A 12,695-nucleotide genomic window follows, 5' to 3' on the forward strand; every position below is an offset into this window, starting at 1 on the left:
CACTGCGTACAGTATCAACCTGTCAGAGTCCAGTGTGACAGAACATCCATATACACTATGAGCCTACACAGGAATGTTTCTTACTTACATGGGTACAGGGACAATAGAAGCCTAGGATTCATTGCAAGCTAGTTCCCCAAGGCTCAGGAAAGTTGCCTAGGACAAAGTTGTATTGGTGTGTGCCCCACTTATATCACAGCTGAGGGACCCCAGAGAGCAGCCCATCCTGGGTTTTATATCTGGGGTTATGTGAAACATAGGGCCAAAGCATTGAATGATATCTTGTTTCAGGGGGGACTGGAACAGGACCTAGACTATTCTGGACAGTCCTTTCCTCTCTTAGGATATTGCATTCCAAACACATTCTATAATAGGCTTGAGATTCCAAATTTCCCTTTAGTACTACAAATGAGAAAGGAGAAAGAACTTGGGGTGTTCCAAAGCCCCCTGGAGTATGACCCTGCACTTAAAGGAGATGTCACCATGGGCCTTTCCTGAAATTGCACCACAGAGTCCAAGTGTTGATAAGAAATAAGGGTATAAACCTTGAACAGACACTTTAGAATAGTTTTTGCCACAGATAAAATTTCTTGGGAAATGGAACACCAATTAGAAGGAAAAAGGTTCAAAATCAAGCTAATCCTGAGCCTAGGCTATCAAATAGTTGATATAGTTTGTAGCAGAACATTTCTTTGGCTTTCTAATATTAGTATATCCTGCCTAATGAGGTTCAGATCTTAGACCTGCAGACATGACTGGAAAGTAGTGCAGAGTTCTGGCATGCTTCAAAAAATCTGCAGTTGTCTGCTGTCATCCACTGATTGATGTCCTCTCCTTGTGGCAACATAATAGCTCCTCTCACATTGCCACTTCGAAGGGTGTTCTGCATGTTTTAAGTATTCATACTAAGGAGACACGTCAGGGGTACTCTTCTTTAACTTGAATGTTTTAGAATAATGGCTGCCAAAGAGGAAGCTCACCTTATCTCCTCAGAGTAGCAAGACCAGGCCACCAGACTCCATTGTAGTCAGTATTTAGAGCCAGAACTGAGAAGGGATAGACAGTCCTAATTCTGTGGATAGTAGATCCCAGGCCACTGTTCCTCTGAGATGAAGTTGAACTGGTGAAGATTCCTGTGCCTTCCCAGCTACACCAACCACAAAACTGGACTCAGTTACATCCTGCAAGAGAAGGCTTTGCCTGCATCACAATTATATATGACACTAATCCAATTTCCAAACAAGTGAACATATATTGGGGCAAATTATATGAAGGGAAAGAAAGAAATTTTATAGAGAACCCCAGTTTCCCTGTCTAGTTTACTCATCTGTAAAATGGGATAATACGCTATGAGTTGAAGGGATTAATTGACATAATGCATGGAAAAGTCTTTGAATAGCATCTGGTATTCATTAAATGCTCCACATATATACCACTCAAGGTTCTTTAGAGAAATAGAGCCAATAGGAGATATATATATTTATTATGGGAATTGGCTCATGTGATTATGGAGGATGAGAAGTCCCACCATCTGCCATCTGCAAGCTGGTGAACTAGGAAAGCAGGTGGTATAATTTAGTCTGAGTCTAAAGGCAGTTGATGCCTAAGGCAGGAGAAGATGGATTACCGGTTCCAGAAGAGAGAGAGAGAGAGAGAGAGAGAGAGAGAGAGAGAGAGAGAGAGAGAGAATTTGGCCTTCCTCCATTATTTTGTTCCATTTTGGACTCTAAAAGGATTGGAGGATGCCTGCCCACATTGATAAGAATTGATCCTTACTCAGTTCATTGATTCAAATGTGATCTCTTCTGGAAATACTCTCATAGACACACCCAGAAATAATGTTTTACCTGCTATTTGGGTATCATTAGACACAGTCAAATTGACACAAAATTAACCATCATAAAACACGTGAGTTGTTTTTGGCTTTTTTTTTTTTTTGGTACCCAGGGGTACTTAACCACCGAGCTACACTCCAGTCCTTTTTTTATATCTTATTTAGAGATAGGGTCTCACTGAAATGCCTAGGGCCTCACTAAGTTGCTGAGGCTGGCTTTCAGTTCACAATCCTCCTGCCTCAGCCTCCTAAACCTCTGGGATTACAGGTATGCACTGCCATGCCTAGCATTACTTTTGACTTTTTTGTTTTGTTTTTTGGGTAGTAGGGACTGAACTCAGGGGAACTGAGCTACATCCCCAGTCCTTTTAATTTTTTATTTGGAGACAGGGTCTTGCTAAACTGCTGTCTCCTGAGTCACTTGGATTACAGCAGTGTGCCACCACTCCTGGCTACACGTATTATGTCTTTGTCTATGGTAATTTCAAATTACAAATATTGAAATGTTTGCTTATTTATAGTGATGAATTCTTCCTTGGAATATGGTCTTTTCTTAAAAAATAGTATTTTCTCAGACCTAAAATCAGCATGCTTTACAGATATATGCATGCCAATATTTATAGCAGCAGAATTCACAATAGGCAAGTTATATCACCTGCCTAGGTATCTGTCAATAAACTAATGGATAAAGAAATATGGTATATATACACAATGGAGTTTTACTCAGTAATAAAGAAGAATGAAATTATGGCATTTATTAATGGATGGAAATGAAGACTATCATACTAAGGAAAATAAACCAGCCTTAGAAAGTCAGGGGTCAAATATTTTCTCTATATGCAGACACTAGAGTGAGATAGAGAAAAAAGGGGGAGTATCTCATGAAAATGGAAAGAAGATCAATAGAGTAGAGGAAGGGGATTGAGAAGAAAGGAGGAGGGGAGAGCATGGTGAGGTACTAGGGAATTAAATCTATCCAATTGTGCCATGTCTATGTACAAGGATACCACAATGAATCATGTATGAATGTATATATGTAATATATGTCATATATATAATAATTTCATGCATTATATCAATTAATCCTTTCAACTTATAGCATATTATCCCATTTTACAAATGAAGAAACTAGAATTATATATAATATATATACCATATATATTATATAGTATATTATATATATAATTCACTGATTGAAATAACAATAACAATAGAAGGAAGATCAGTAGAGTAGAACAAGTAGATCTGGGGCGGGAGGAGGGAAGGAGAAGGGGAGGTCCTGGGGAATGAAACTGATCAAATTATGTGCATGTACAAAAATGGCATAATGAATCCCACTATTATGTATAATTATATAGTACCAATTAAAAGAAAGAACAAAAATAGAAAAACAGACCTTTTTTTTTCTCAGAAAGCATTTTCTGCATGTGTGCCTCCTTCTCAAAGGTAACTCTGGCAGTGAGGATGGCACTGGGAGAGAGGCTGCCATTGGAGAGTCTTTGTGCCATCCTAAGAGTATCCCCATGTGACTGGGAGGGGCTGGGGTATCTTTCTTTGAGGAAAGGGGTTGGAGTTCTCTCCTATATGGGACCTATATCCTTGTGCTATGGTGTGTCTCTGGTATCTTCTGCAATTTACTTCTGCTTATGAATTTTTAGGCAATGAAGAGGGTCATAGAGTTGCATGACAGAATTTCAAGCCTTCAAAGGCTTTTAAAGTCCATCTGGTCAACTCCCAAACAATAATTAGATTCCTCCCATTGTATCTTAATATCAAGTGAACACTGGAATGCATCTTTCCCCTTAGAAAAGCTAGGTTTCCACCTACTTGAGCAGAACTTTATGAGGAATTTCAAGCACCACCTTAATTAAATGGGATCAACATGTACTTGAAAGACCTTGATAAACTGTGAAGTAGGATTCCACTTTAGGCAGAGATTCTCCTGATCTGCCAATAAACTCAAGATGTGACTATATCTCTTAGAGAATAATAATAATAATAATAATAACAACAGTAGTAGAGCTATAGTTATTAAATATTTAGTGACAGTCCCACACAGTAAATACTTTATCTATTGACTCATAACTTCAACAATCCATTCATTTGGGATGTGCCATTATTTTTATGTACAAAGGAGCAAAAATCCATTCATTTTTCTACATATCAATATCCAGTTTTCTCAGCACAATTTTTTTATAAAGGCAATCTCTTTTCCAACATATATTTTTGGCACCTTTATGAAGTATCAGATGGCTATAAGTAAGTGGGATGTGCCATTATTTTTATGTACAAAGGAGCAAACAGAAGCTTAGAAAAGTTGCAAATGCTGTCCAAGAATCAGTTATAGAGGCCATATGATCATTCTTTTTTTTTCTAAAAATAATGTTGTATAAATAGATATTTACTACTTTAGAGTTCAAAACTTCTTTGACATACATTATTTCCATTTGATTGTTATTCTATGTATCTGCGAGAGTCTGCTCCAAGTGTATCTTGTCTGTCATCTATTTTTGTACCTTTCACTGGAGAAAGCATCCTCAGAGTTGAAAAGCATTATCTTCAGGACACCATTCACATATTAGAAACAAGTCTGTCCCCCAAATCAGTAGAAGACAGAAATAATATCACAGCCAAAATTAATGAAATTGAGAATAAAAATACACAGGATCAATGCAATAAAGAGTTGGTTCTTTGAAACCATAAACAAGAGTGATAAACCCTTGGTCAAACTAAGAAAGAGAAAGAAGATATCACCACAGACAGTTCTGAAATTCAGAAGATCATTAACTATTTTGAAAATTTATACTCCAATAAACTAGAAAATATAGAAGACATCAACAAATTTCTAGACACATATGACCTGTCAAAATTGAACCAGGGAGATATAGAAAATCTAAACAGACCAATATCAAGCAATGAGATTGAAGCGGCAATTAAAAGCCTTTCAACAAAGAAAATCTCAGGACTGGATGGTTTCTTAGATGAGTTCTACCATACCTTTAAAAAAGAACTAATACTAGTCATTCTCAATTTATTTCATGAAATTGAAAGGGAGTGAACACTCCCAAATACATTCTACAAATTCAGTATGACCCTGATACCAAAACCAGACAAAGACATTTCAAGGAAAGAAAACTGTAGACCAATATCCTTGATGAACATAGATGCAAAAATCCTTAATAAAATATTAGCAAATCACATTCAAAAACATATCAAGAAGATAGTATTTAATGATCAAGTAGGTTTCCTCCCAGGGATGCAAGGCTGGTTCAACATCCACAAATCAATAAATGTAAATCACCACATAAACATATGAACATAATTAAGCACAAGAATCATATGATCATTTCCATAGATGCAGAAAAGGCCTTTGATAAAATCCAGCACCCATTCATGTTAAAAACACTAGAGAAACTAGGAATAGAAAGAATTTACTTTAACATTATAAAGGCCATATATGACAGACCCAAAGCCATCATCAAACTGAACAGAGAAAAACTAAAAGCATTTTCTCTAAAATCAGGAACAAGACAAGAATGTCCACTCTCATCACTTCTATTCAACATAGTCCTTGAAACTGTGGCAAGAGTGATCAGGCAAGAGAAAGAAATTCAAGGGATACAATAGGAAAAGAAGGAAATCAAATTATCTTTTGCTGATGACTTGATTCTATATCTAGAAGATCCAAAAAAAAAAAAAAAACTCCCAGAAGACTTTCAAAGCTGATAAGTGAATTCAGCAAAGTAGAATACAAGATTAACATTCATAAGTCAATAGTTTTCCTATACTCCAGTAGTGATTTTGCTGAGAAAGAAATTAGGAAAGCTATTCCATTCACAAGAACCTAAAAATAAATAAACAACAACAACAACAAAAAAAACCCTACAATGAAAACTACAGAACACTGAACAAATAAATTGAAGACCTTAGAAGATGGAAAGACCTCCCATGTTCTTGAATAGGCAGAATTGATATTGTCAAAATGGCCATATTACCAAAGTGTTATACAGATCCAATGACAACACCGATGACATTCTTGACAGAGTCAGAAAAAACAGTCCTAAAATTCATTTAGAAGAATAAAATACTCAGAATATCCAAAGCAATTCTTACCAAGAGTGATATAGAAGGCATCACAATACCTGATGTCAAATTGTTCCACAGAGTTATAGTAACAAAACAGTATGGTATTGACATCAAAATAGACATGAAGACAATGGAATAGAATAGAAGACATGAAGGCAAACCCACTTACTTATAGCCATCTGATACTTCATAAAGGTGCCAAAAATATATGTTGGAAAAGAGATTGCCTTTATAAAAAAATTGTGCTGAGAAAACTGGATATTGATATGTAGAAAAATGAAACTAGATCCCTATCTCTCACTTTGCACAAAAGTCAAATCAAAGTGGATCAAAGACTAAACAAATAGACCAGAAATTTTGCAATTGTTAGAAGAAAATAGGGCCAACAATCCAACATACTGGCGCAAGCACTGACTTATTTACAAGATCCTATAAGCTCATGAAATAAAACACAATAATCAATAAGTGGGATTGCATCAAATTAAAAAGTTCTTCACAACAAAGGAAATGATAAAGAGCATGAAGAGAGAGCCTACAGAGTGAGAGAAAATATTTGCTAGTTGCTTCTCTAATCAGGATTAAAATTCAGAATATATAAGGAACTAAAAAAAAAAACTTAGAATTAAAAACAAAAATAAACAAAAAACCCCAAATAAAAAAGAAACAAAACAAACCCAAAAAACAAATACCCAATCAATAAATGTGCAAAAGAACTAAACAGACTTTTCTCAAAAGAAGAAACACAAATGGCCAACAAATATATGAAAAAAATGTTCAATATCCCAAGCAATGAAGGAAATGGAAATCAAACCTACAGGGACTTCATCTCACTTCACTCAGAATGGCAATTATCAAGAATAAAAAGTAATAAATATGAGGATATGGGGGGAAAGGTACACTCATACATTGCTGATAGGACGGCAAGTTAGCACAACCAGTCTGGAAAGCAATATGGAGATTCTTCAAAACACTAGGAATAGAATCATCATATGACCCAGCTATCCCACTCCTAGGTATTTATCAAAAATAATTAAAATCAGCATACTACGGGGATGCAGCCAAATCAATATTTATAGCAGCACAACTCACAATAGCCAAGATATGGAACCAGTCCTGATGCCTGTCAATAGATGAATGGATAAAGAAAATATGGCATATATACCCAATGGAGTTTTACTCAGCCATAAAGAAAAATGAAATGAAGGCAATTGCTGGTAAATCGATGGAACTGGAGAACGTCATGCTAAGTGAAATAAGTCAGACTCAGAAAGTCAAAGGTCAAATGTTTTCTCTCATATGCAGAAGATAGAGCAAAGTAAGGGGGAAAACGGGGAGGGATCCCATGAAAAAAGAATGAAAATCGGTGTAGAGGGAGGGGATTGAAGTGTCATGATATGCTAAAGATACAGGGAAGATCTGTGGAGTAGAAGAAGGAGATTAAGGGGGTAGTAGGAAGGATGGGAAAGGGGAGGAAAAGTGGAAAGAATCTAACAAAATTACACTCTGTGCATGTATAAATATATCACAGTGAATCCACCTTTATACATATCTATACAGCCAGTTAAGATTAAATAAATAGTAAATTAAATTGTATGCATGTATGATTATGTCAAAATGAACCCAAATATTATGTATAACTATAATGCACTAATAAAAGTAAAAAAAAGAAAGAAAGAAAAAGAAAAAGAAACAAACAAACAAAGCTGTCCAGTTTGGGCCTAAATGTTGCCTCTATAATTTGTTCTGGACAAAAGAAAAATTCCTTTCCGGGTTTTGGTAAAGAAGCAGAGTGCCTGTTCAATATTCTCAAAAGGCCCTTAAAATGGTTAGTAAGACACTTGGCATAAACTGATGCTGCCCGCCCACCCCTCCTCTCTCTTCTCACTGAAGTCACAATGAAGCCAGGTAGAGCCAGAAGCTGGGAGGTTCCTTCCTGGCCACTAGAGGCCAGCAAGCCTCAGTCAAGAAAGACCCTCTGAGCTGGAGCATGCTTTTCCTGACATCATGTATCTAGATGCTTTAGTAAGAGGAACGTGATCCTGGCACATTTCTAGAAGAGATATATGGATGCCTCTGGTTTTTAGGGGTTCTCAACACTGCCTGAAAATAAGTCTTAAGCAATTTATTTTATTTATTTATTTTTAAAAATATTTATTTTTTAGTTGTAGTCGGACACAATATCTTTATTTTATTTTCATGTGGTGCTGAGGATTGAACCCAGGGCCCTGCACATACTAGGTGAGCACTCTATAGCTGAGCCACAATCCCAGCCCCTTAAGCAATTTAAACAAGCAGAGAATGTGTGTTTTGGAGGTTTCTCTCTACATCTTCCAAAAGCCCAATATTCTCCCTTTCATCATAATGTTTTATTTCCTCCATTTGAAACAAAACAAACAAAACAGAAAATAACTTAAAATGCTTTCTTTTTTCCTCCAAATAATTTAATTGCCTGAAAACAACATCTCCCCATTTGGTCACTTCTCTGATATGCCCCCACTTTCCTGTTTTTCTTTCTATTGCTGTTAAAAAGTTTTAATTTTATGGTAAGAACATTTCCTATGAGATCTATTCTCCTAAACATTTTTTTCTGTTTCTCTGGATTGAACCCATGGCCTCATACATACGAAATATGTGTTCTGCCACTGAGTTATACCTCCAGCCCTATTCTCTTAAAAATTCACTTGTATAATTGGGTATTTTAACTATAGGTATAGCACTCCTTTCTTCTCTTTTGTGTTTCACTTATATAAAGAAATACACATTCTCTGGGCAAGTAAATTTTCTCTCACTGTTTCAACTACCACCCATAAGCTGGTGATTTCAGGCCTAATGTTTTTGGCCCACACCCCTCCTTGCAAATGTCCAAGTTCAATTTCTCAGACCTTAACATACAGGGATATCACTGGGACCTCAACCCAACCTCTCCTATACCTCTTTCATCATCTTCTAGCTACTCTGCCCTTGGGTAAGGACCTCCATCAATATTGCTGAATTAAAGGGCAGACCTGCTCCTCCCCCTGAATTATTAGTCCCAGCTGCAAATAACTTTGATCTTGCCATGCATCCACTAGACCCGAGAATCATTCCTTTCCTCCCCAGACTCATTGAACCAGTAAATCAAACAGCTCTTCCTATCCCTGGAAGTCGATCAGATCCAGCCTTTCCTCCCCATTTCTATTACCTTACTTAAGGCGCTAATCATCTCTTTGCTAGGATCCCATATGACTTCCAAACTTGGTTTCCTTGTTCTAGTATAGTTCTTCTCAAAGTCCCCTCCATCCTGCTGTATGAACCTAATTATATGGGTAATAAACTGAAAGTGTATAAGAGGGATGAGCACAAGTGCAAATCTACAGGCCTCATTCCTGGCTGGCACCCTGACATTCTTTATCCTAGGTGAGGAGGTATAGACTCTTCAGCATGGTGCCATGCTCTTCCCCACAGGGCCTTCACTACCATTTATTCTTTATCTTATTTTGCAAATACACTCTACTATTCCTGACCCTGACATCTTTGCTTATTTTCATTCTCAGCTGGGAATGCCCAATACTAACATCCTTCAGCTTGGGCATCTTCTCACCATCATTTCAAAGTCACACAAAGGCCAAAGGAAAGAACTTGGAATAAAGATGCCTTAGTCTATGAAGACTGGCAACTACTCTAGGCCCAAAGTCATTAGGTGACTTATTAGGTAAAGGGACCGAATCATAATGTCCAAATAGTTCAATTCAGTGATATAAGAAACCAATTGAAAATTTCCTTGACTATAACAAATAATGTTGTGTGATCATCATTGAATGAAAAGGAGCAAGAGAAAATTCAAATTTAGGCTGCACAGTCTAGTCATCCAACAACACAGCATATGAAAGGTACTGAGTAGGCACGCAGAATCCAGAGTTCTTTGCTGTCTTATAAGATCTAGCAATAGCTTTAATTAGCTTTAGATTTAATGTGAATCAAATTAGCATTTAATTCCCTTTTAGACTTGAGAACAATCTAATCAAGTTGGTATGCAGGTAGCAGATTAAGAGTGTGTCTTTGTAGTTTACACAGATAACAGAGAAAAATACATGAGGATAAAGATACTACAGATTTAAGTAATAAAACAAAAGCACCCCAAATCTTTGTATAGGTTTACAAAGTAAGATCCACAATGGAAAAGTACCAACATATATAAGTGGTCTCTAACAAATAAAAGTGGGGATGAATTGCCTGTGGTAATGACGAGGGTGTGTGTGTGGAGATGTGCAGATCTGAAACATTAAAGACTTTTAGATGTTACTAAGGTCATTAGTTGCCCAACCATATTGGGGACACTTTTAGGACAATTCAGCCAGGTTTACCTGTGGATTGAGGTTTTGCCTCATTTTTGTGGCCTATATCAAGGATCAGGAAATGGCCAACAGGCAGGCAGGTCCATGGGGAGACATATAAGGCCTGGGATTTGGAAAATGGGGTTTTATCATATTAAAATCATAACAAAGCAATACTTAACCTTTACCAAGAAAGCAAGAAAAATGGAAGCATTTTGAAAAGCAAACCGACAAAAAGAATTCGAAAGGTATATCTCTACAAAATGGGACTGATAAAAAGAATGTTAGCCTGTTGGCCATTGTTTGCTCCTTTTTTTTTTTTTTTTTTTTGCTACTGGGGATTGAACTCAGGGGCACTCAACCACTGAGCCCCATCCCCAGCCCTATTTTGTATTTTATTTAGAAATAGGGTCTCACTGAGTTGCTTAGGGCCTTGCCATTGCTCAGGTTGGTTTTGAACTCACAATCCTCCTACCTCAGCCTCCCGAGCTGCTGGGATTACAGGTGTGTACCACAGTGTTTGCTCCTTGAAATGTGCCATGAAGAATATAAATGTGCTACAATTAAAATAAGCTCAGGATCATTTCAATTCATTTATTCATTAATTCATTCAATAAATATTTATTGAATGCTATTTGTAATAATTGGGAGAAAGAATTCTGAAGACCTCAACAACACACTCTTGAGACACTTTTAAATTACCCAGTCTGTATTTTTCAAGGGAATTGTGGGGAGGTGCTATGAATAAGAATAAATAACCTGATTAAATAATATATTTAGGGGCTGGGGATGTGGCTCAAGCGGTAGCGCGCTCGCCTGGCATGCGTGCGGCCCGGGTTCGATCCTCAGCACCACATACAAACAAAGATGTTGTGTCCGCCGAGAACTAAAAAATAAATATTCTCTCTCTCTCTCTCTCTCTCTCTCTCTCTCTCTCTCTCCTCTCTCACTCTCTCTTAAAAAAATAATATATTTAGTTAGGAATAGGGAATCCAAGACTGTCTTACTTTACTGTCATTTTTAAGTCACAGCTGCAGAGTAAGGGAAAAAAATATATACACATATACATATATATGAGTTAGAACATATACATGTGTATATATAAACAATGGAGTTTTATTCAGCCATAATGAAAAGTGAAATTATGGCATTTGCAGGAAAATGGGTAGAACTGGAGATCCTCATGTTAAACAAAATAAGTCAAAATCAGAAGGCTAAAGGTCATATGTTTTGTCTCAGATGCAGAAGCTAGAGAGGAAAAAGGAAAACAAAGATGGGGGTGGATGTCCTAAAAATCAAAGGAAAATCAGCAGAAGAAAGGGATCAAGGAGTAGGAGGCACAGAGGGAGAGGGGAAATGCTGGGGAGTGATATTGGCCAAATTATATTTTATATTGTATGCACATATGAATATGTAAGAACAAATCCCATCAATATGGATAATTCTAATGCACAAACTAAAAAAATGAGGGAAAAAAGGATCCCCTCTAAGACACATTCTAATTAAAATGCCTAATATACAGAAAGAGAAGAGAATTTTAAAAGCCTCAGGAAAAAATACGAAAGGTCACATTTAGAGGTAAGTCATATGGTTTTTCTTTATTCTGTAGCTATGACTCAAAAACGACAGCAAAGGAAGTATACATATATACATATATGCATTCTAAAAGATTTAAGACAATGTCAACATAAATATTTTTTTCCTCAAACCCTAGGTGGTTTGACAAATACAAGCATATTTTCTGGTATTAAAAAGTATGCTTGTATTTGTCAAATCACACAGCTTTATTTTGACCTGGGAAAATACAGGCAACTTGGCAAGCACAGAGAGAGGGCATCTAATGATTTCCTGGGTTTCTTCAGGAAAAGGATGAAGAAAGAGCAAATTGAAGGCTCCTTAAGTAACACTCAGGTCAAGGTCATGAAGACAAAAATATGGCTTTGAATACAGAATACAGAGCAAAAGGAACCAAACAGGCTATTCTCAAGAGTGGACATCCTTAGATACAGTTCTTTTGCAATTTGGTGGGAGGAAAAATGTACCAAATGTAGGAAGAATGAAAGAAGTTCATCCTATACTTTTCTTGAAGATGAAGATAACTTAGGAAAAAAATTAAATTAATTTCATATCCCTCATTTTGAAGCTCTAAGCAGGTCTGGTGTATTTTTTTCTTTCTTTAAGAGAACAAATAATCTTAACCTTTTAGAAAATAGCCACAGATATTTTTCAGGGTAGCATAGGAACTGCTGAAATTCAAATAGACAGGCTGATTTATACAGGAACTCTTGTCAGTGCAAGTATTGTCTCCAGGGTAGATACGTGCCAGGAATACACCAAGATTTGGGATGGGTCTGGAGATGGGCAACAAATGATATCCACGGAATGACTATTATTCATTTTCTTGTCCAAAGTAAAGTTGGTCATTCTGAGTTAGAAAAACTGGATGTGAACCTGATCTGCCA

At 36.7% G+C, this 12,695-nt stretch overlaps 1 pseudogene; it reads right to left on the minus strand.

Annotated features, from left to right (window-relative positions):
* Window positions 1-365: 365 nt before the first annotated feature.
* Window positions 366-3,342, minus strand: LOC113181894 (MOB kinase activator 1A pseudogene; annotated as a pseudogene).
* Between the last annotated feature and the right edge of the window lie 9,353 nt (window positions 3,343-12,695).

The sequence above is a fragment of the Urocitellus parryii genome, chromosome X (assembly GCF_045843805.1).
Source record: "Urocitellus parryii isolate mUroPar1 chromosome X, mUroPar1.hap1, whole genome shotgun sequence".
Taxonomy (NCBI): Eukaryota; Metazoa; Chordata; class Mammalia; order Rodentia; family Sciuridae; genus Urocitellus; species Urocitellus parryii.